Source organism: Nerophis ophidion, linkage group LG10 (genome assembly GCF_033978795.1).
Source record: "Nerophis ophidion isolate RoL-2023_Sa linkage group LG10, RoL_Noph_v1.0, whole genome shotgun sequence".
Lineage (NCBI taxonomy): Eukaryota > Metazoa > Chordata > Actinopteri > Syngnathiformes > Syngnathidae > Nerophis > Nerophis ophidion.
Window position 1 is genome coordinate 68693525 of NC_084620.1, and position 22554 is coordinate 68716078.

At 40.1% G+C, this 22554-nt stretch overlaps 1 long non-coding RNA gene across 1 annotated transcript in view; it reads right to left on the bottom strand.

Annotated features, from left to right (window-relative positions):
- Positions 1 to 1712: 1712 nt before the first annotated feature.
- The window catches only part of LOC133561226 (uncharacterized), a 381703-nt gene continuing 360861 nt past the window's right edge, over positions 1713 to 22554 (bottom strand). Inside the window, exon 5 of the long non-coding RNA XR_009808613.1 lies at positions 1713 to 1803. This is a non-coding gene — a long non-coding RNA (uncharacterized LOC133561226). The remainder of the gene's footprint in view (positions 1804 to 22554) is intronic.

A 22554-nucleotide genomic window follows, 5' to 3' on the forward strand; every position in this document is an offset into this window, starting at 1 on the left:
TTTTTCCAGAGGGCTTAATGGGCAGAATAGAATAAATATTCTCTCCAACATGTAATTTGTGTTCGAATCTCTGGGTGTCCGAGTTACCACCGTGGCCTCTGTTGCCTTCCTGTGATTAACATCGGAAGAAAAACACCCACTTTGTGTTATACTCGAGATGACAAAGCTCTGCTTCCTCCGACTCCCTTTCGGACATGTTGGATGGTAAACAGTAAACTGTGGAGAGGCGGAGCCGGCGAACGAGCAGCGGGGCAGGGCAAGGATGGCGGCAAGGAGGCGGGGAATGCGAGCGAGCGGCGAGGTAGGGCGTGCCGGGAGCGACGTCGCATTAGAGTTGTGTATAAAAGGGGAGAAGGAGGAGAGATCAGGGCAGAAGGAGTTAGAGAGCCTGCAGCAACGGATGAAGAGCGGAGGCGAGAGAGAGCAAGACGGCGACGGACGAAGACGCGGCCGACTAAAGAGCGAGACGGAGGAGCGAGCAGTGGGAGCGACGACACCGCAAAAGACTTCCTTTATTTGAAAGAATAAACAAGAGTCAAACCTGCTCGAAAGAAATGTCCTTCCTTGGTGGTCAGTGGAACCCTCACAACTACAGCGTTTGTCGTTCACATAAACAAATAATCAAATCCAATACAACCTTGTGTGCATGAATAGATTTAAATCAGGGGTGACAAACATACGGTCCGTGGGCCATATCAGGCCCGCGAACAGGTTTAATCCGGCCAGCAAGATGAGTTTGTTAAGTATAACGATGAGCTGCAATTATTTTATTGAAAGAAACAAAAGGTGAGTGCCCGAAAGAAAAGGCATTGAAGCTTAGGGAAGGCTATGCAGAACCAAACTAAAACTGAACTGGCTACAAAGTAAACAAAAACAGAATTCTGGACAACAGCAAAAACTTACTGTGGAGCAAAGACGGCGTCCACAATGTACATCCGAACATGACGTGACAATCAACAATGTCCCCACAAAGAAGGATAAAAAACAACTGAAATATTAAGGAAGACATGAAACTCCAATAGGAAAATACCAAAAAAAGAGAAAAAGCCACCAAAATTATTGAAAGAAATTGGGGTTCTAAATGTGTCCACTGGATGTTGCAATAGCAATTTTTGTTTTTGTTTTTTTGTTTTGCAATAGCAATTTGAGTGCAACTAACGTCACACATGATACTCTTTTAAAGTTTAAGTGTCAGCTAACTTTAATCACGATTGGCTGTTGCTACTCCAATCAGCGCAGGTGCAAGCAATAAGCTTCTCCTCTTGTGGCTGGCAGCAGATGGCAGCAGACTGATGCAGTATCAACGCACGATACCTTCTTTTTTGTGAATTATCCACTCAATGGATAAAATAACACAATGGTAAGATGCAAAGACTTAAGTCAACATTACCATCATCTTAATAGTAGTTAGAGTTCCCTGCAGGGCTCTCAGTTGGTTGAAAGCGAGTTGCACACCCTGAACTCCATTGTAAAAATGTGTGCTTAAAGTTGAATGCATTTGTAAATACACAGACTGTTTTTTTTAAACTGCACCAATTATTTTTCCCCAGAATTTTCAACTAACTTGAAGTGTTTTGCCAAGAGCATTATTTGTAAAATCTGCATTTTCATAATCGGTTTGTTCTATGTTTGATCAAAGCAAACAAAGAAAACAATCTGAATTAGTTTTCATTTTTAAGTTATCATGCCATGTGTGGAGGAGGCGTGGCCTACCGCAGAATGGGGTGTGCCAGGACCGGCCTCGAAGACAGCGACGGTTGAGTAGATGGTCCGGGTGGGCCTTGTTATCTAATCACCTGTCGCCTTTATTAGCAGCAGCCGGGATGAGACATGTGGTAGGAGTTGGAGTGGGAGCCAGAGAGAGAGAGAGAGAGAGAGAGAGAGAGACACGGAGTCAGAAAAGGACATTTTGCGAGAAAAGCAAAAGCCTTGCACGATTTATGAAAATAAAACAGTGTTTTACAATAAAATCCGGGTTCTCTTGGCAGCGTGTGGTGGTCCGAAGAACCCACTTGAGGTCAACTTCTAAACCATGGGTGTCAAACTCTGGCCCGCGGGCCCCGTGTAATTAGAGTCCTTGGCCCATGGCAAAGGACTCCACACAAGGACCCTACTGAAACTGGTGCGTTTTTTTATTATTCCGCACCTACGCGCTGTAATTTGACCCCCTTAACATGCTTCAAAACTCACCAAATTTGACACACACGTCGGTATAGCAAACCTTCCCAACAAATTAAGCAACCAATCCCCCAAAATGAAAATTGCGCTCTAGCGCCCCCTGGGAAAAAATTACAGACAAAACTGCATGTAACTTCTGTTAGGAATGTCATAGCGACATGAAACAAAAACTCCTATGTAGGTCTGACTTAGACCCAATTTTCATACACTCACTTCTTTCAGCAAAAATCTACAGGAAGTTGGCAAAAAATTTTGCCTCTTTGCGCTGTAATTTGACCCCTTTAAAATGCTTCAAAAGTCACAAACTTGGCGCACACAAGGACTGGCGAATATTGCGATCTAATGAAAAAACCAAACCCCAAAACTCAAAATTGCGCTCGAGCTCTATTTTTAAATAAAACACTGAAAAAACTGCACCTAGGAAGAAAACACAGACAAAATTGCTGCTAACTTCCGGTAAGAATGTCGGAGAGACATGAAACAAAAACCTCTATGTAGGTTTCGCTTAGACCTACATTTCATAGATTGACAACCCCCAACAAAAATCAACAGGAAGTTTGCAATCCCCCCTTCAAAACAAAAGTTTTGTAAAAACCGGTCACCTTTCTTCAAACAATATCTCCTCTGAGTGCGTTTGTTGTTTTGGCTTCAAACTCGCACAGGAGAGACATTGAACCCTTCTGATTAAAAGCATAGAACAGAGTTTTGATAAGTTCTCAGGTTTTGATTTTACGCGCCTTCAAAGAACCCCTGTGCAAAGTCTCCTAAAAATGTCATTTTTGCCTCTTTGAGCTGTTATTTGATCCCCTTAAAATGCTGCTAAACTCACCAAACTTGACACACACATCAGGTCTGGCAAAAATTGCGATCTGATGAAAAAACCTAACCTCAAAACTCAAAATTGCGCTCTACCGCCCCCCTAGGAATACAACACGGACAAACTGCTCCTAGGAAGAAAACACAGACAAAACTGCTTGTAACTTCCGGTAGGAATGTCAGAGAGACATGAAACAAAAAACACTATGTAGGTCTCACTTAGACCTACATTTTAATAATTAACATACTTGAGCAAAAATCAACAGGAAGTTTGATATTTTCACTTCAATACAACAACTCCATTACTTTCACAATGCATTAGATTCTCAAAATAGTGGCTCCAAGGCGTCTTCTAACGCTTATCCGGCCATGGGTCTCGGGGGCAGCAGCCAAAGGCGGACCCGACCAACGCTGCTTGCAGCTTTAATTTAAATTGTATTTGATATGCCGTTGATATGTTTGAATTATTATTATTATTTAAACTCGATTTTGCATGTCACTATAAAGTTATATAAGCCTTGTTTGTTCAATATTCAATGCAAAACTTGTTTGGGTCCCTATTAGAAGGTTCATTTGTTCAACCTCGGCACGCGGCTTTGTTCGGTTTTAAATTTTGGCCCACTCTGTATTTGAGTTCGACACCCCTGCTCTAAACCATCATTTTTCCCTCCGAGCTAAAAATTACTTTGACACCCCTGATTTAAATGAACTAAATGACTTAAAGAAAATGTGTGTAACACCTAACAATATATCCGAGTCAATTGTGTTTTTACGACCGATAAAAGCTCCTGTTTGAGTGTGTAAGGGAATTTATAGTTGAGGGTAAAAAGATTGATGTACGCCGCCTCTTTGATTCCATCCTTCAGATGTCTTAAATTGTAACTGAGGCTCGGGAGAGACAGCGGTGTGGCAGAATGGTGACGTCAAGGCGGGGTCGCACTTGGGGACACGCGGCTGTTCTTATTAAAATGCACCGCAAGTGCAGAGATCTATTTTTTAGAAGGTCAAGACACAATCTAGCACAGTAACACAGCAGGCCCCGCCCCCTCCGTCTTGTGCACATTATTATTTATTATTTTTTTTTACAAGCAAACAATCCGAGGGGACATGAGTCAAGTAGGAAGACTTGACCTATTTGTAATCATTATTGCCAGACAATTAGCCCGCACGACATCAACCAAATTATGTTCAGTGGTTGATTATGACAAAACCACTTGAACAAAAAAAATAAAATATATATGTATATATACAAAAACAAGACTGTGCTGAAATAATAGTGTTGGGATGACTCACGCCTCATTAACTGTTCAAGTTCGTCTGAATAGGAGGATGCTGCGTGGATGTGATTATATTTCCAAAGAAAGAAGATATCAACAAACCCCGTTTCCATATGAGTTGGGAAATTGTGTTAGATGTAAATATAAACAGAATAAAATGATTTGCAAAACCTTTTCAACTCATATTCAGTTGAATGCACTACAAAGACAAGATATTTGATGTTCAAACTCATAAACTTTATTTTTTATTGCAAATAATAATTAACTTAGAATTTCATGGCTGCAACACGTGCCAAAGTAGTTGGGAAAGGGCATGTTCACCACTGTGTTACATCACCTTTTCTTTTAACAACGAGGAAACTAATTGTTGAAGCTTTGAAAGTGGAATTATTTCCCATTCTTGTTTTATGTAGAGCTTCAGTCCTTCAACAGTCCGGGATCTTCGCTGTCGTATTTTACGCTTCATAATGCACAATGCACCACATATTTCCGATGGGAGACAGGTCTGGAGAGCAGGCGGGCCAGGAAAGTACCCGCACTCTTTTTTTTTTACAAGCCACGCTGTTGTAACACATTGTCTTGCTGAAATAAGCAGGGGCGTCCATGAAAAAGACGGCGCTTAGATGGCGAGCATATGTTGTTCCAAAACCTGTATGTGCCTTTCAGCATTAATGGGGCCTTCACAGATGTGTAAGTTACCCATGCCTTGGGCACTAATGCACCCCCATACCATCACAGATGCTGGCTTTTGAACTTTGCGTCGATAACAGTCTGGACGGTTCCCTTCCCCTTTGGTCCGGATGACACCATGTCGAATATTTCCAAAAACGATTCGAAACGTGGACTCGTCAGACCACAGAACTCTTTTCCACTTTGCATCAGTCCATCTTAGATGATCTCGGGCGAAGAGAAGTCGGCGGTGTTTTTGGATGTTGTTGATAAATGGCTTTCGCTTTGCACAGTAGCGCTTTAACTTGCACTTACAGATGTAGCGACGAACTGTATTTAATGACGGTGTTTTTCTGAAGTGTTCCTGAGCCCATGTGGTGATATCCTTTAGAGATTGATGTCGGTTTTTGATACAATGCCGTCTGAGGGGTCGAAGGTCACGGTCATTCAATGTTGGTTTCTGGCCATGCCGCTTACGTGGAGTGATTTCTCCAGATTCTCTGAACCTTTTGATGATATTATGGAGCGTAGATGTTGAAATCCCTAAATTTCTTGCAACTTCACTTTGAGAAAGGTTGTTCTTAAACTGTTTGACTATTTGCTCACGCAGTTGTGGACAAAGGGGTGTACCTCGCCCCATCCTTTCTTGTGACAGACTGAGCATTTTTTGGGGAAGCTGTTTTTATACCCAATCATGGCACCCACCTGTTCTCAATTAGCCTGCACACCTGTGGGATGTTCCAAATAAGTGTTTGATGAGCATTCCTCAACTTTATCATTTTTTATTGCCACCTTTCCCAACTTCTTTGTCACGTGTTGCTGGAATCAAATTCTAAAGTTAATGATTATTTGCAAAAAAAACAAATGTTTATCAGTTTGAACATCAAATATGTTGTCTTTGTAGCATATTCAACTGAATATGGGTTGAACATTATTTGTGAATTATATTTATATAGCGCTTTTCTCTAGTGACTCAAAGTGCTTTACATAGTGAAACCCAATATCTAGGTTACATTTAAAGCAGTGTGGGTGGCACTGGGAGCAGGTGGGTCAAGTGTCTTGCCCAAGGACACAACGGCAGAGACTAGGATGGCGGAAGCGGGAATCGAACCTGAAACCCTCAAGTTGCTGGCACGGCTACTCTACCAACCGAGCTATTTGCAAATCATTGTATTCTGTTTATATTTACATCTAACACAATTTCCTAACTCATATGGAAACGGGGTTTGTAAATAAATACTTTAAATAAACTAATACAGAGAGCGGGGAATTTTAGTTTTACTTTCACATGTACTCTGAATCATTATTAAAGTAAAAAAAAAAATACAATATAAGCTTTTTAATTTTTTCTGATTCCGTTAGTGCTCGATTAATGCATGATTTCACAGTTTGGAATGTCTTACTTTCCATTGTTTCTATATTATTTGCAGCGCTTTTATTTTTGAAGTGAAGTGAATTATATTTATATAGCGCTTTTCTCTAGTGACTCAAAGCGCTTTACATAGTGAAACCCAATATCTAAGTTACATTTAAAGCAGTGTGGGTGGCACTGGGAGCAGGTGGGTAAAGTGTCTTGCCCAAGGACACAACGGCAGTGACTAGGATGGCACAAGCGGGGATCGAACCTGCAACCCTCAAGTTGCTGACACGGCCACTCTACCAACCGAGCTATGCCCTTTTTTTCTTTTCTACTTCCTGTTTGCCTCTTTTCTGAGCACTGGCGCCCTCACCTGTTTGTGCCATCAGAACACACACTTATAGCTTTCCCTCTGAGTCCAGTGCACTTCTCTGCTGCACTATGTTTTTTTCTTTCTCCAAATTTTTGTTAATAAACACATTTTACCAACACATTGCCTGCCATCTCTGCACTTTGGGTTCCATTAGGGTAATTAAATGTATTAAATAATTGACTAAATTAATTATTAAAAATTATACCAAATAATAAATTAAATAAATACGTCAAACAAAGGGAGCGACACATGTTTTTTTATTTTTTTACTTTCACATGTATTTCAAATAATTATTAAAATAAAGAAAAAAAATACAATATGAGTTTTTAAATTGTGTTTGATTCCATCAGTGCTCGATTAATGCATGACATCAGAGTTTGGACTTTATTTGTTTCCTTAGTTTCTATATTATTTCTTGTCCACTTCCTGTTTGCCTCTTTTCTGAGCGGTGGCGCCCTCCCCTTTCCCTGTTTGGCAATCAGGACCCTGGTTGCCAATCGGGATGCTTTTCGTGGATCATTTAGTTTTGTTTGCTTCCATGCTGCATAGTTTCCCACGTATTTTTTGCTTTGCTTTGTACCTAAACAAGCATAGCTTTCCCTATGACTCCAGTGCACTTCTCTTCTGCACTATGTTTTGTTTTCTTCAAATTATTTGTTAATAAACACATTTTACCTAAACTTTACCTGCCGCCTCTGCATCACGGGTTCCATTTGTCTTTTGGAGGCTTCAACATGTTGAATAAATAACATAAAACAATTTATGAATAAACTAATGGGTAATTAAATGTATTATATAATGTATTAAATAATGAATAATTATACCACATATTGAATTTTAAAATATATTAAATAACCTAATAAATCATTAAAGTCCATCCATCCATCCATTTTCTACCGCTTATTCCCTTTTGGGGTTGCGAGGGGCGCTGGCGCCTATCTCAGCTACAATCGGGCGGAAGGTGGGGTACACCCTGGACAAGTCGCCACCTCATCGCAGGGCCATATAATTTTTATTTAATAAAGAAATCATTAAAGTAAAAACCAAAAATACAATATGAGTTTTTAAACTTTGTTTAATTCCATTAGTGCTTAATTAACTCCTTTATATCACAGTTTGAACTTTTTTTACTTTCCTTAGTTTCTATATTATATGCAGCGCTCTTATTTTTCTTTTCCACTTCCTGTTTGCCTCTTTTCTGCGCGCTAGCGCCCTCACCTGTCCCTGCTGTGCCATCAGAACACACACTTTCAGCTTCCCCTATGAGTCCAGTGCACTTCTCTGCTGCACTATGTTTTTTTCCCCCAAAGTTTTTTGCTCATAAACACATTTTACCAACACATTGCCTGCCATCTCTGCATCGTGGGTTCCATTCGCCTTTTGGTGGCTTCAACATGTTAAATAAATAAAATAAAATAATTTATGAATAAACTAACGGGTAATTAAATGTATTAAATAATTGGTTCAATAAATATTAAAAAAATATACCAAACAATAAATTTAATATATACATTAAACTAACTTTAAATCATTATTACAGAAAAAATACAATATGAGTTTTTAAATTTCGTCTGATTCCATCAATGCTCGATTAATGCATGACATCACAGTTTGGACTTTATTAGTTTCCTTCGTTTCCATACAACTTGCAGCGCTCTTGTGGAGAAGCGCAGCCGACGGGCCGACGGCGGGGCAGGGCACGCTGCTGCCCTGCCCAAGATGGCGGCAAGGAGGCGGAGAATGCGGCGAAGCGGGTCAGGAAACGATTAACATTTCTCCTGACAGTGTATAAAAGGGGAGAAGGAGGAGAGATCAAGGAGGATGGAGGAGAGTCCGCAGCGGATGAGAAGCGAGAGCAACACAGAGCGCAAGACGAGAACGACGACGACGGAGGCTGAAAAGCAGACCGGGAACAAGCAGTGGAGAAGGGAGCTGAAAAGCGATCCGAGCTGCAACCATCTTTAATTTATACTCTAGCCTTTAAATAGACCTTTTTAGACCAGTTGATCTGCCGCTTCTTTTATTTTTTCTCCTATGTCCCCCCCTCCCATGTGGAGGGGGTCCGGTCCGATGACCATGGATGAAGTACTCGCTGTCCAGAGTCGAGACCCAGGATGGACCGCTCGCCTGTGTATCGGTTGGGGACATCTCTACGCTGCTGATCCGCCTCCGCTTGGGATGGTTTCCTGTGGACGGGACTCTCGCTGCTGTCTTGGATCCGCTTTGAACTGATCTCTCGCGGCTGTGTTGGAGCCACTATGGATTGAACTTTCACAGTATCATGTTAGACCCGCTCGACATCCATTGCTTTCGGTCCCCTAGAGGGGGGGGGGATTGCCCACATCTGAGGTCCTCTCCAAGGTTTCTCATAGTCAGCATTGTCACTGGCGTCCCACTGGATGTGAATTATCCCTGCCCACTGGGTGTGAGTTTTCCTTGCCCTTTTGTGGGTTCTTCCGAGGATGTTGTAGTCGTAATGATTTGTGCAGTCCTTTGAGACATTTGTGATTTGGGGCTATATAAATAAACATTGATTGATTGATTGATTGATTCAATCAGTCAATCAATGTTTACTTATATAGCCCTAAATCACTAGTGTCTCAAAGGGCTGCACAAACCACCACGACATCCTCGGTAGGCCCACATAAGGGCAAGGAAAACTCACACCCAGTGGGACGTCGGTGACAATGATGACTATGAGAACCTTGGAGAGGAGGAAAGCAATGGATGTCGAGCGGGTCTAACATGATACTGTGAAAGTTCAATCCATAATGGATCCAACACAGTCGCGAGAGTCCAGTCCAAAGCGGATCCAACACAGCAGCGAGAGTCCCGTTCACAGCGGAGCCAGCAGGAAACCATCCCAAGCGGAGGCGGATCAGCAGCGCAGAGATGTCCCCAGCCGATACACAGGCAAGCAGTACATGGCCACCGGATCGGACCGGACCCCCTCCACAAGGGAGAGTGGGACATAGGAGAAAAAGAAAAGAAACGGCAGATCAACTGGTCTAAAAAGGGAGTCTATTTAAAGGCTAGAGTATACAAATGAGTTTTAAGGTGAGACTTAAATGCTTCTACTGAGGTGGCATCTCCAACTGTTACCGGGAGGGCATTCCAGAGTACTGGAGCCCGAAGGGAAAAAGCTCTATAGCCCGCAGACTTTTTTGGGGCTTTGGGAATCACTAATAAGCCGGAGTCCTTTGAACGCAGATTTCTTGCCGGGACATATGGTACAATACAATCGGCAAGATAGGATGGAGCTAGACCGTGTAGTATTTTATACGTAAGTAGTAAAACCTTAAAGTCACATCTTAAGTGCACAGGAAAAATAAAGAAGTCAAACCTGCTCAAAAGTATGTCCTTCCTGGGTGGTCCATTGAACCCGCACGACGACGGCAAGAGACTGTCACAGCTCTATTTTTTCTTTTCCACTTCCTGTTTGCCTCTTTCTCAATTGCCAATCAGGATTATTTTATGAGTCATTTTGCTGCCATGAGTTTTGCTTTGCTCTCTACCTGAATGTTCATAACTTTCTTTACGATACCAGTGCACTTCCCTGCTGCACTATTTCTTTATTTTTGTGAAAAAAAACACACTTTACCCACACTCGGCCTGTCTCTGCATCCTGGGGTCCAGACCAACAGCGCCGTATCAGCTCTTTTTGTGTTTTATGGAAATACACTGCATTTATAAGGGCATGTATGGTTAAATGCTATAGAATCACTGTTTTGTATCAAATATGAAATGCATCACTGATGCAACAAATGATGTTAAAAGCTTTAAAAAGAAAGCATCGTCGGGTCCAGCTTCGAAGACAACCCCGCCTGTCACAAACGGCCAAGGCAATGGCGTTATGAGGCCTCATAATTGTTTAATGGAGCATTTTATGAGGCCCGCACTGTGAGTCAGCGTCTGACGCCGACTCGGGTAATGAAAGGTTAATCATTGTGGATATTGGATCTCTGTTGACTGCTGCAGGCCGGACATTTAAGCTTCGGGGAGGAAGAAAAGTTGTATTTTTTTGCCGTCTATATGTCAGTCAGACTGACCTCGCCGAGTAAGGCGACCGGGACTTCTTGTTCCCACTACCAAGTTGCTGGTGGTGCTCAGAGTGTGAGTCTGTGCGCACAAAACGCACAAAAGACAAGACAAAACACGTCACATATGGCATGACAGAACATCACAGAGGCGTGTCTTAATGAAATTAAACAATGGATGTCCGCTAACTTTTTGCAACTCAACGCCAAAAAAACGGAAATGCTGATTATCGGTCCTGCTAGACACCGACCTCTATTTAATAATACAACTCTAACATTTGACAACCAAACAATTAAACAAGGCGACACGGTAAAGAATCTGGGTATTATCTTCCACCCAACTCTCTCCTTTGAGTCACACATTAAAAGCGTTACTAAAACGGCCTTCTTTCATCTCCGTAATATCGCTAAAATTCGCTCCATTTTGTCCACTAAAGACGCCGAGATCATTATCCATGCGTTTGTTACGTCTTGTCTCAACTACTGTAACGTATTATTTTCGGGTCTCCCCATGTCTAGCATTAAAAGATTACAGTTGGTACAAAATGCGGCTGCTGGACTTTTGACAAGAACAAGAAAGTTTGATCACATTACGCCTGTACTGTATATACTTTTATATACATATATACATACATATATACCTATACTGTATATACCTTTATATACATATATACATACATATATACCTATACTGTATATACCTTTATATACATATATACATACATATATACCTATACTGTATATACCTTTATATACATATATACATACATATATACCTGTACTGGCTCACCTGCACTGGCTTCCTGTGCACTTAAGATGTGACTTTAAGGTTTTACTACTTACGTATAAAATACTACACGGTCTAGCTCCATCCTATCTTGCCGATTGTATTGTACCATATGTCCCGGCAAGAAATCTGCGTTCAAAGGACTCCGGCTTATTAGTGATTCCCAAAGCCCAAAAAAAGTCTGCGGGCTATAGAGCGTTTTCCGTTCGGGCTCCAGTACTCTGGAATGCCCTCCTGGTAACAGTTTGAGATGCCACCTCAGTAGAAGCATTTAAGTCTCACCTTAAAACTCATCTGTATACTCTAGCCTTTAAATAGACTCCCTTTTTAGACCAGTTGATCTGCCGTTTCTTTACTTTTTCTTCTATGTCCCACTCTCCCTTGTGGAGGGGGTCCGGTCCGATCCGGTGCCCATGTACTGCTTGCCTGTGTATCGGCTGGGGACACCTCTGCGCTGCTGATCCGCCTCCGCTTGGGATGGTTTCCTGCTGGCTCCGCTGTGAACGGGAATCTCGCTGCTGTGTTGGATCCGCTTTGGACTGGACTCTCGCGACTGTGTTGGATCCATTATGGATTGAACTTTCACAGTATCATGTTAGACCCGCTCGACATCCATTGCTTTCGTCCTCTCCAAGGTTCTCATAGTCATCATTGTCACCGACGTCCCACTGGGTGTGAGTTTTCCTTGCCCTTATGTGGGCCTACCGAGGATGTCGTAGTGGTTTCTGCAGCCCTTTGAGACACTAGTGATTTAGGGCTATATAAGTAAACATTGATTGATTGATTGAATGTCGACCACGGCGACTGTACGCTCCTGGGCTGGGACAACAGCTGCAGGAAGCGGGCGGCAGCGTCCATGAATAATTCCCGGACAAGCGAGGAAGGGGGGGAAGAACAAGTCGAACAACACGCTCGCTCGGCGTGCTTTCCTGCAGCCTGCAGAGAACAAACCGCGGGACGGCACAAAAATACATGAAGGGGGGGAAAAAAAAAAAAAGTGCAGCGAGAAAGCGAAAGGCAAGTTGAAGAGGGTCAACAAGAGCGACCATCGGCTTACATTCATGTAAAAGGTAAAAAAAAATAAAATCAGCGGAGGACTAGTAGACCATGGAGCTAGACCACGGGTCAATTGCCTTGTAACAACACATTATGCAATAATGCTGCATTATGTAATGGCTCTCCAAAATTTTTCCACCAGGGGCCCACCATATTAAAGCATTTTTTATGTTGTAAAAAAACAGCTAAAAACAGACATTGGACATATTCAAAAAACAACAATTTGGTGTCAGCTTTGTGTTATAGGTCTGGGTGTACTTGCCAACCTTGAGACCTCCGATTTCGGGAGGTGGGGGCGTGGTTAATCAATCAATGTTTACTTATATAGCCCTAAATCACTAGTGTCTCAAAGGGCTGCACAAACCACTACAACATCCTCGGTAGGCCCACATAAGGGCAAGGAAAACTCACACCCAGTGGGACGTCGGTGACAATGATGACTATGAGAACCTTGGAGAGGAGGAAAGCAATGGATGTCGAGCGGGTCTAACATGATACTGTGAAAGTTCAATCCATAATGGATCCAACACAGTCGCGAGAGTCCAGTCCAAAGCGGATCCAACACAGCAGCGAGAGTCCCGTTCACAGCGGAGCCAGCAGGAAACCATCCCAAGCGGAGGCGGATCAGCAGCGCAGAGATGTCCCCAGCCGATACACAGGCAAGCAGTACATGGCCACCGGATCGGACCGGACCCCCTCCACAAGGGAGAGTGGGACATAGGAGGAAAAGAAAACAAACGGCAGATCAACTGGTCTAAAAAGGGAGTCTATTTAAAGGCTAGAGTATACAAATGAGTTTTAAGGTGAGACTTAAATGCTTCTACTGAGGTGGCATCTGGAACTGTTACCGGGAGGGCATTCCAGAGTACTGGAGCCCGAACGGAAAACACTCTATAGCCCGCAGACTTTTTTTGGGCTTTGGGCATCACTGATAAGCCGGAGTCCTTTGAACGCAGATTTCTTGCCGGGACATATGGTACAATACAATCGGCAAGATAGGCTGGAGCTAGACCGTGTAGTATTTTATACGTAAGTAGTAAAACCTTAAAGTCACATCTTAAGTGCACAGGAAGCCAGTGTAGGTGAGCCAGTATAGGTATATATGTATGTATATATGTATGTATATATGTATATAAAGGTATATACAGTATAAGTATATATGTATGTATATATGTATATAAAGGTATATACAGTATAGGTATATATGTATGTATATATGTATGTATATATGTATATAAAGGTATATACAGTATAGGTATATATGTATGTATATATGTATATAAAGGTATATACAGTATAAGTATATATGTATGTATATATGTATATAAAGGTATATACAGTACAGGCGTAATGTGATCAAACTTTCTTGTTCTTGTCAAAAGTCTAGCAGCCGCATTTTGTACCAACTGTAATCTTTTAATGCTAGACATGGGGGGACCCGAAAATAATATATAAAATATATATATAAAATAATATATATATACATTAGGGCTGGGCAACGATTAAACATCTTAATCGAAGTTAATCGCACTATTTCTCCGATTAATCGCGATTAACTGCATTGTATACACAAAGCCCAATAATGAATTCAAAAGTAGTGTGTAGTGCACCTTTATTGGAATATTCTCCCACATGAACAAAAGCGCCAAAACATTTGTTGTGCAAACACAATTTAAATCAGTCCTTGTTAAACAGTAGCAGTTAAATAGCATATTTGATGAAAATCAAATCCAAAAATGTAAATACAAACATTTAAGCTTATTGCCACTGCCAGGGTATTTAAGTTATCCTGTTTGTTATGGAAAATAAATATAATCTACATACAAATATCTGAGCCACAATCATAACATCTGAACAGGCAATTTCTGAGGTAACAGCAGAAAAAAATTTTTTTATCAGGGATCTTATGTTTAAAAAACCTATATTATAGGTAGTGGGCTGTTTTAGGGAATTTTTGATCAAATTATCCGTAGTAGCAATATTAATAATGTTGTGTTTATTCTGCGTAGTGCACTTAAAATAATTATGACCATATCTAGGAATTGATATGATGGGAATTTTCCGATTGTTTGCTTGGTGCTTTGATAAACTGAAGGCATCATATACATGGTACTATATTGTGATGTTATGAGCCAGGGAAAAAAGACCTACCCTACCCAGCATGCAACAGGAGTGACGAGCATGTATAGGTTGTGTCGCCATGACGGCATCTTGTGTGTTGTGATATGCACGCTCTGAAAGCAAACGTTAAGAAGTCAGCCAACACTCCTGGTCTGCATTATTCATAAATAGACAGACAACACATATACTCCGCTGCTTCACAGGCCGCTGGATGTAGCCGGCAAAGTATTCCCATGCTAGCTAGCCGCTCTAGCAAGCACGCCTCATTCAGTCCAAAACGGCCCGATCTATCCACATCCAGAATTGTCTGGCGGTCGTAAGTGATCCCGGAGTGACCACACTGTAAGCAAGCCATGACATTTGCAGAATTGTCCGGTATTTTTGCCAAATGTTCCATCTTTACCAAGAGCCCCTCCACGCCGAAGAATATCCGGCCGACGCCATCTTGTTAAGAAAAGGCGTTAACAAAATAAAAGCATGTAAACAACATACGGCGTTAATAGATTGATGAGTTAACTCGTAATTAACGCATTAATTTGCCCACCCCTATTTATTATATAAATAAATTCTTATCCCTACCCTCACGCTATGTTCCATCTTCCGCTGCACCCACGAGAGAACAACTTGTCACCAGAATGCCACCGAGACGTCCGGTCCGATGACCATGGATGAAGTACTGGCTGTCCAGAGTCGAGACCCAGGATGGACCGCTCGCCTGTATCGGTTGGGGACGTCTCTACGCTGCTGATCCGCTTGAGATGGTTTCCTGTGGACGGGACTCTCGCTGCGGTCTTGGATCCGCTTGAACTGAACTCTCGCGGCTGTGTTGGAGCCACTATGGATTGAACTTTCACAGTATCATGTTAGACCCGCTCGACATCCATTGCTTTCGGTCCCCTAGAGAGGGGGGGTTGCCCACATCTGAGGTCCTCTCCAAGGTTTTTCATAGTCAGCATTGTCACTGGCGTCCCACTGGATGTGAATTCTCCCTGCCCACTGGGTGTGAGTTTTCCTTGCCCTTTTGTGGGTTCTTCCGAGGATGTTGTAGTCGTAATGATTTGTGCAGTCCTTTGAGACATTTGTGATTTGGGGCTATATAAATAAACATTGATTGATTGATTGACAGGATCAACAGATTGTATTATTCACGAGTGCAATAACATTACTGAAATGAAGGCTAAAAGGGCATTAATGGGAGCCTTAAAACACATTTTTATTTCACAGTAACGCATTACTTTTTGGTGGAAGTAAAGGAGTTAGTAACTGAGTTACTTTTGGAATAAAGTAAGTAGTTTTCCGTAAGTAAGCCAACACTGGTAATAGGTGACAATCAATCAATCAATCAATGTTTATTTATATAGCCCCAAATCACAAATGTCTCAAAGGACTGCACAAATCATTACGACTACAACATCCTCGGAAGAACAATAAGGTACACAATTGGGAACAGCAAAGCCGAGTTGATGGAGAAGGCTGTTCTTTGAGCTAAGTGGAAGACAACTTTATTGATGAGTTGAGGACATTCGGAGCATCAAGAAGACCCTCAAGGAGAGGAAGGCAGCCAGCAGAGACTTGACGAGTTCTACTTTCAAAGAAAACTTGCCTGTGATCACATAAATGGAAGGGAATTAAGCTCCGCCCACAATCCAGTTTACTCCCCGACTCCCTCTTGGTCTTTTTTGTCTGCGACGTATTTATACTCCGCACCTTATTTTGCAAAAGGAGCGCTGCAGGAGCAGATTGAAAAAGTGCATTATCATAAAAAAGTGCACTTTCATCGCTTCGCTTCAAAGCCTATTTTTAAAAAAATAAAAAAAACGAGCTTTTTGACGCCTCCGCTGATTGTAAAAGGCGACACGGGGAAAAAAGAGAAATGTTCTTTGAAGGCTGTGATTCTAAGTAGAAATGCTGTTCGCTGCCTGCATGGCCCAGAGGGACAAGGACGGCTTCTTTTCCAGGAACTTAAAAACTGCTAAGTGGTGCACGGCTTCGGTCTTGCAGGCCGAATGTCGCCTTCAGGGACCTGGAGGGACGCGGGGAACAGAAGCGGGGTTTCTCGCTGACCCTTTACACTGGAATATTCCGTACGCAACATTAGCTGCAAAACTGTCATTGTGTGAATGCTCCAAAGCTTTCGCACACCAAAATGCATCAATTCATCAGTCTTCTTCTTCTTCTTATTATTTTTGTGCTTTACCTTCCACATTTTTCATCTGATTCAAACCACTCCAACTTCAAAGTGTTCAGCCTATTTGGGAATCGCAGGCTTTTCCTTGACAAATTTAAAAAAATTCCCAGATTTCCCAGAATTCCAAGATTTCCTGGATAATTTTCTCATTTAAAATGAATTGGCCATTTTTCAGATTTTCGCCATTTCCACATTTTTCATCTGATTCAAACCATTCCAACTTCAAAGTGTTCAGCCTATTCGGGAATCGCAGGCTTTTCCTTGAAAAATTTAAAATAATTCCCAGATTTCCCAGAATTCCAAGATTTTCTGGACAATTTTCTCATTTGAAATGAATTGGCCATTTTTCAGATTTTCGCCATTTCCACATTTTTCCAACCGATTCAAACCATTCCACCTTCAACACATTCCATCATTCTGGAAATTGAAACTATCATTTTTCCAAGTGAAAAAAAAATTCCCAGATTTCCCAGAATTCCACCGACAATTTTCCCATTTAAAATGAATTGGCCATTTTTCTGATTTTCACGATTTCCACATTTTTCCAAAAGATTCAAACCATTCCACCTTCGACACATTCCATCATTCTGGAAATTGAAACCATCATTTTTCCAAGTGAAAAAAAAATTCCCAGATTTCCCAGAATTCCAGAATTTCCCCGACAATTTTCCCATTTAAAATGAATTGGCCATTTTTCAGATTTTCGCCATTTCCACATTTTTCCAACCAATTCAAACCATTCCACTTCCAACACATTCCACCATTCTAGAAATTGAAACTATCATTTTTCCAAGTGAAATTTTTTGTCCCAGATTTCCAGAATTTCCCCGAAAATTTTCCCATTTAAAATGAATTGGCCATTTTTCCAGATTTTCACCATTTCCACATTTTTCCAACCGATTCAAACCATTCCACCTTCGACACATTCCATCATTCTGGAAATTGAAACTATCATTTTTCCAAGTGAAAAAAAAATTCCCAGATTTCCCAGAATTCCCCCGACAATTTTCCCATTTAAAATGAATTGGCCATTTTTCAGATTTTCACCATTTCCACATTTTTCCAACCGATTCAAACCATTCCACCTTCAACACATTCCATCATTCAGGAAATTGAAGCTATCATTTTTCCTAGTGAAAAAAAATTCCAGGAATTTCCAGAATTCCTGGTTTTCTAAGGCCCTATTTCCACTGTTTTTGAGGCGACTACTCTTTCCACATTTTAACGCATTTCAACCGTTCCGCCATCAAAACATTCCTCTTAATCAGGACAAAAAAAATAAATATTTTAATTGGAAAAATTCCCGGCTTTCCTGAAATTCCTCAATACCATTTCTCAATTAAAAATGTTACTACTTCATCCTTTTTTCAAGTTCAAAAATTTCCAGAAATTCCTAAAATTCACGTTTTTAAACTCTTTTTTCGGTCGACTACTCCTTCCACATTTTTCGACACATTTCAACCGACAAATTTGAACTGGGAGAATTCCAGATTTTCCGGAAATTCCTGGAATTTCATAATACCATTTCTCAATTTAAAATTTTACTACTTCAACATTTCCTGACCGATCTGAAAAATTACAACAGTAACCATTTCAACTCATTAAGACCATTCAAGTCCTAAAAAATTCACGCTTTTCCCGAAATTCCCATAAAAAAAGAATGGGACATTTTTCCAAGTTCCACAATTCCCACATTTTTCATGTGATTCAAACCTTTCCAACTCCAAAATGTTAGACTTATCCTGGACATTCAAACGATCATGTTTTTAAGTTAAACAATTTTTCCAGGATTTTCCAGAATTCCTGGTTTTCCAAAGCCCTATTTCCACCCTTTTTTTGGGCGACTACTTTTTCCACATTTTAACGCATTTCAACCGTTCCACCATCAAAACATTCCTCTTAATCAGGACAAAAAACAACATTTTTTTTAACTGGAAAAATTCCCGGTTTTCCCGAAATTTCTTAATACCATTTCTCAATTAAAAATGTTATTACTTCATCTTTTTTTCCAAGTTAAAAAATTTCCAGAAATTCCTAGAATTCACGTTTTTAAATCTTTTTTTCGGTCGACTACTCCTTCCACATTTTTCAACACATTTCAACCGTCAAATTTGAACTGGAAAAATTCCCGGTTTTCCCGAAATTCCTAGAATTTCTTAATGCTATTTCTCAATTTAAAATTGTACTATTTCAACATTTCATGACCGATCTGAAAAATTCCAACAGCAACCATTTCAACTCATTCAGACCATTCAAGTCCTACCAAATTCCCGCTTTTCCCGAAATTCCCATTAAAAAGAATGGGACATTTTTCGAAGTTACACAATTCCTACATTTTTCAAGTGATTCAAACCGTTCCAACTCCAAAATATTAGACTCATCCTAGACATTCAAACGATATTTTTTTTCAAGTTCAAAAAAATTCCAGGACTTTCTAGAATTCCTTTTTTTTCAAACCTTTTCTTCTGTCGACTACTTACACATTTTCCAACCCACTTCAATCATTCCACCGTCAAATATTTCCTCTCAATCAGGACAAAAAACAGTTATTTTTTGAAATGGAAAAATTCCCGGTTTTCACGAATTTCATAGAATTCCTTTATAACATTTCTCAATTAAAAATGCTACTACTTCAACATTTCTTGACCGATTTGAAAAATTCCAACACCAACCATTTCAACTCATTCAGAACATTCAAGTCCTAAAAGTTCCCAAAAATTTCCCACTTTTTCCGAAATTACCATGAAATTCCCAATAAAAAGAGAGGGACATTTTTCACACTTCCACAATTCCCACATTTTTCAACTGATTCAAACCATTTCACCTTGAACACATTCCACTCATCCTGGACATTCAAACTATAATTTTTTCAAGTAAAACTTTTTTCCAAGAATTCGTAGAATTCCCGTTTTTTCAAACCATTTTTTCTGTCAACTACTCCTTCCACATTTTTCAACCGTTCCGCCATCAAATCATTCCTCCTAATCAGGACCAAAAACGAAGTGATTTTTTGAACTGGAAAAATTCCCAGTTTTCCCGAAATTCCATAATCACATTTCTCAATGAAACTTGTTACTACTTCAATATTTCTTGACCGATTTGAAAAAAATCCAACACCGACCATTCATAGCATATATATATATATATATATATATATATATTTTTGTTTGCATTTTCCCAAAAAATTCCCTCTATTCCCAAAATTTCAAGTAAATTCCCATGAAAAGAAATGGGACATTTTTCAAAGTTACACAACTCCCACATTTTTTATCCGATTCAAACCGTTCCAACTTCAAAATATTAAGCGTGTTCAGGATTTGTGTGCTCCCTTTCAACAACTGTAAAAAAAATTCCCGGATTTCCTAGAATTCTCAATTTTTAAGGACATTTTCTCCATTCCAAAGGAATTATCCATTTTTCACACTTACACAATTCTCGCATTTTTCAACCGATTCAAACCATTTCACCTTGAACACATTCCACTCATCCTGGACATTCAAACTATAATTTTTTCAAGTAAAATTTTTTTCCAAGAATTTGTGGAATTCCCGTTTTTTCAAACCATTTTTTCTGTCAACTACTCCTTCCACATTTTTCAACCGTTCCGCCATCAAATCATTCCTCCTAGTCAGGACCAAAAACGAAGTGGTTTTTTGAAATGGAAAAATTCCCAGTTTTCCCTGAATTCCAGGAATTCTGTAATCCCATTTCTCAATGAAACTTGTTACTACTTCAATATTTCTTGACCAATTTGAAAAAAATCCAACACCGACCATTCATAACATTTTTTTTTTTTTTTTGCATTTTCCCAAAAAATTCCCTCTTTTCCCAAAATTTCAAGTAAATTCCCATGAAAAGAAATGGGACATTTTTCAAAGTTACACAACTCCCACATTTTTTATCCGATTCAAACCGTTCCAACATCAAAATATTCAGCGTGTTCAGGATTTGTGTGCTCCCTTTCAAAAACTGTAAAAAAAAATTCCCGGATTTCCTAGAATTCTCCATTTTTAAGGACATTTTCTCCATTTCAAAGGAATTATCCATGTTTCACACTTACACAATTCTCACATTTTTCAACCGATTCAAACCATTTCACCTTGAACACATTCCACTCATCCTGGACATTCAAACTATAATTTTTTCAAGTAAAAAAGAAATTCCAGGAATTCCTAGAATTCCCGTTTTTTCAAACCATTTTTTCTGTCAACTACTCCTTATGCATTTTTCAACCGTTCTGCCATCAAATCATTCCTCTTAATCAGGACCAAAAACAGAGTGTTTTTTTGAACTGGAAAAATTCCCAGTTTTCCCGAAATTCCAAGAATTCCGTAATCCCATTTCTCAATTAAACTTGTTACTACTTCAATATTTCTTGACCGATTTTTTAAAAATCCAACACCGACCATTCATAACATATATATATATATATATATATATATATATATATATATATATATATATATATATATATATATATATATATATTGCATTTTCCCCAAAAATTCGCTCTTTTCCCAAAATTTTAAGTAAATTCCCATGAAAAGAAATGGGACATCTTTCAAAGTTACACAACTCCCACATTTTTTATCCGATTCAAACCGTTCCGACTTCAAAATATTCAGCGTGTTCAGGAATTGTGTGCTCCTTTTCAACAACTGTAAAAAAAAAAAATCCCGGATTTCCTGTAATTCTCCATTTTTAGGGACATTTTCTCCATTCCAAAGGAATTATCCATTTTTCACACTTACACAATTCCCACATTTTTCAAACCATTCTGTAACGACCGGGTCGCATCGTGGTGCGGAGTTCATTCTCCCAGGAATGCAGACGGGCTTCAGACACAGCGTGAAGGTAGGAATAAACGATTTATCTAAAAAAAAAAAATCAGACCTCAACAAAGAAAAAAACATGCTCAAAGCACAGAAAGCAAAAAACAAAAGGGGCTAGCATGGGAGCTAGCAAGTAAAAGAGCCTAGCGGGGATTAACAGGTGCAGAGCCGGGAACAAAAGTCGTTATCTGTTGCGTATTGCAAATTAGGAAGCCAGACAGACTGACTGGAGAAGGCAGGCTTAAATAATGTCAGTGATTACAAAACACAGGTGCGCGTCCGGAACAAGCGGCAGGTGAAAATAATAAGTAACTATGGTAACTAACTCAGAGGTGCACAAACAGGAACCGAAGGAGTCCAAAACCAACAGAAAACACAAATGACTCAAAAATCCAATCAGAATGGTTGGGGGCGTGGTTGGGGCAGGGGCGTGGTTAAGAGGGGAGGAGTATAATTCACCAACTCGAGTATTTCATATATATACATATGAATATATATATATGTGTATGAAATACTTGACTTTCAGTGAATGCTAGCAATATATATTTATTTTATTATATATAAATAAAATAAATAGTTGAATTTCCGACGGCACCTATCATATACACAGTAATAACAACACAGTTCTACTAAATGTACTCTGCTTGCTGGTTACTAAAAAAACAACAACACTCTTTCACTATTTGTGTAACCTTTGTTCTGCCATTTGCGTATTGGCGAGCGATCTCCGAATCCGGGAACATATCCTTCAAGGATTTGTTGTAGACATCCGCAAATGAGAACAGGATGTTTCTTCCAGCTATCAGCATCGCCATCTTTGTCTCAGCACAAGTTACACCATCGGGTCTCCATTTTGCGAGGTG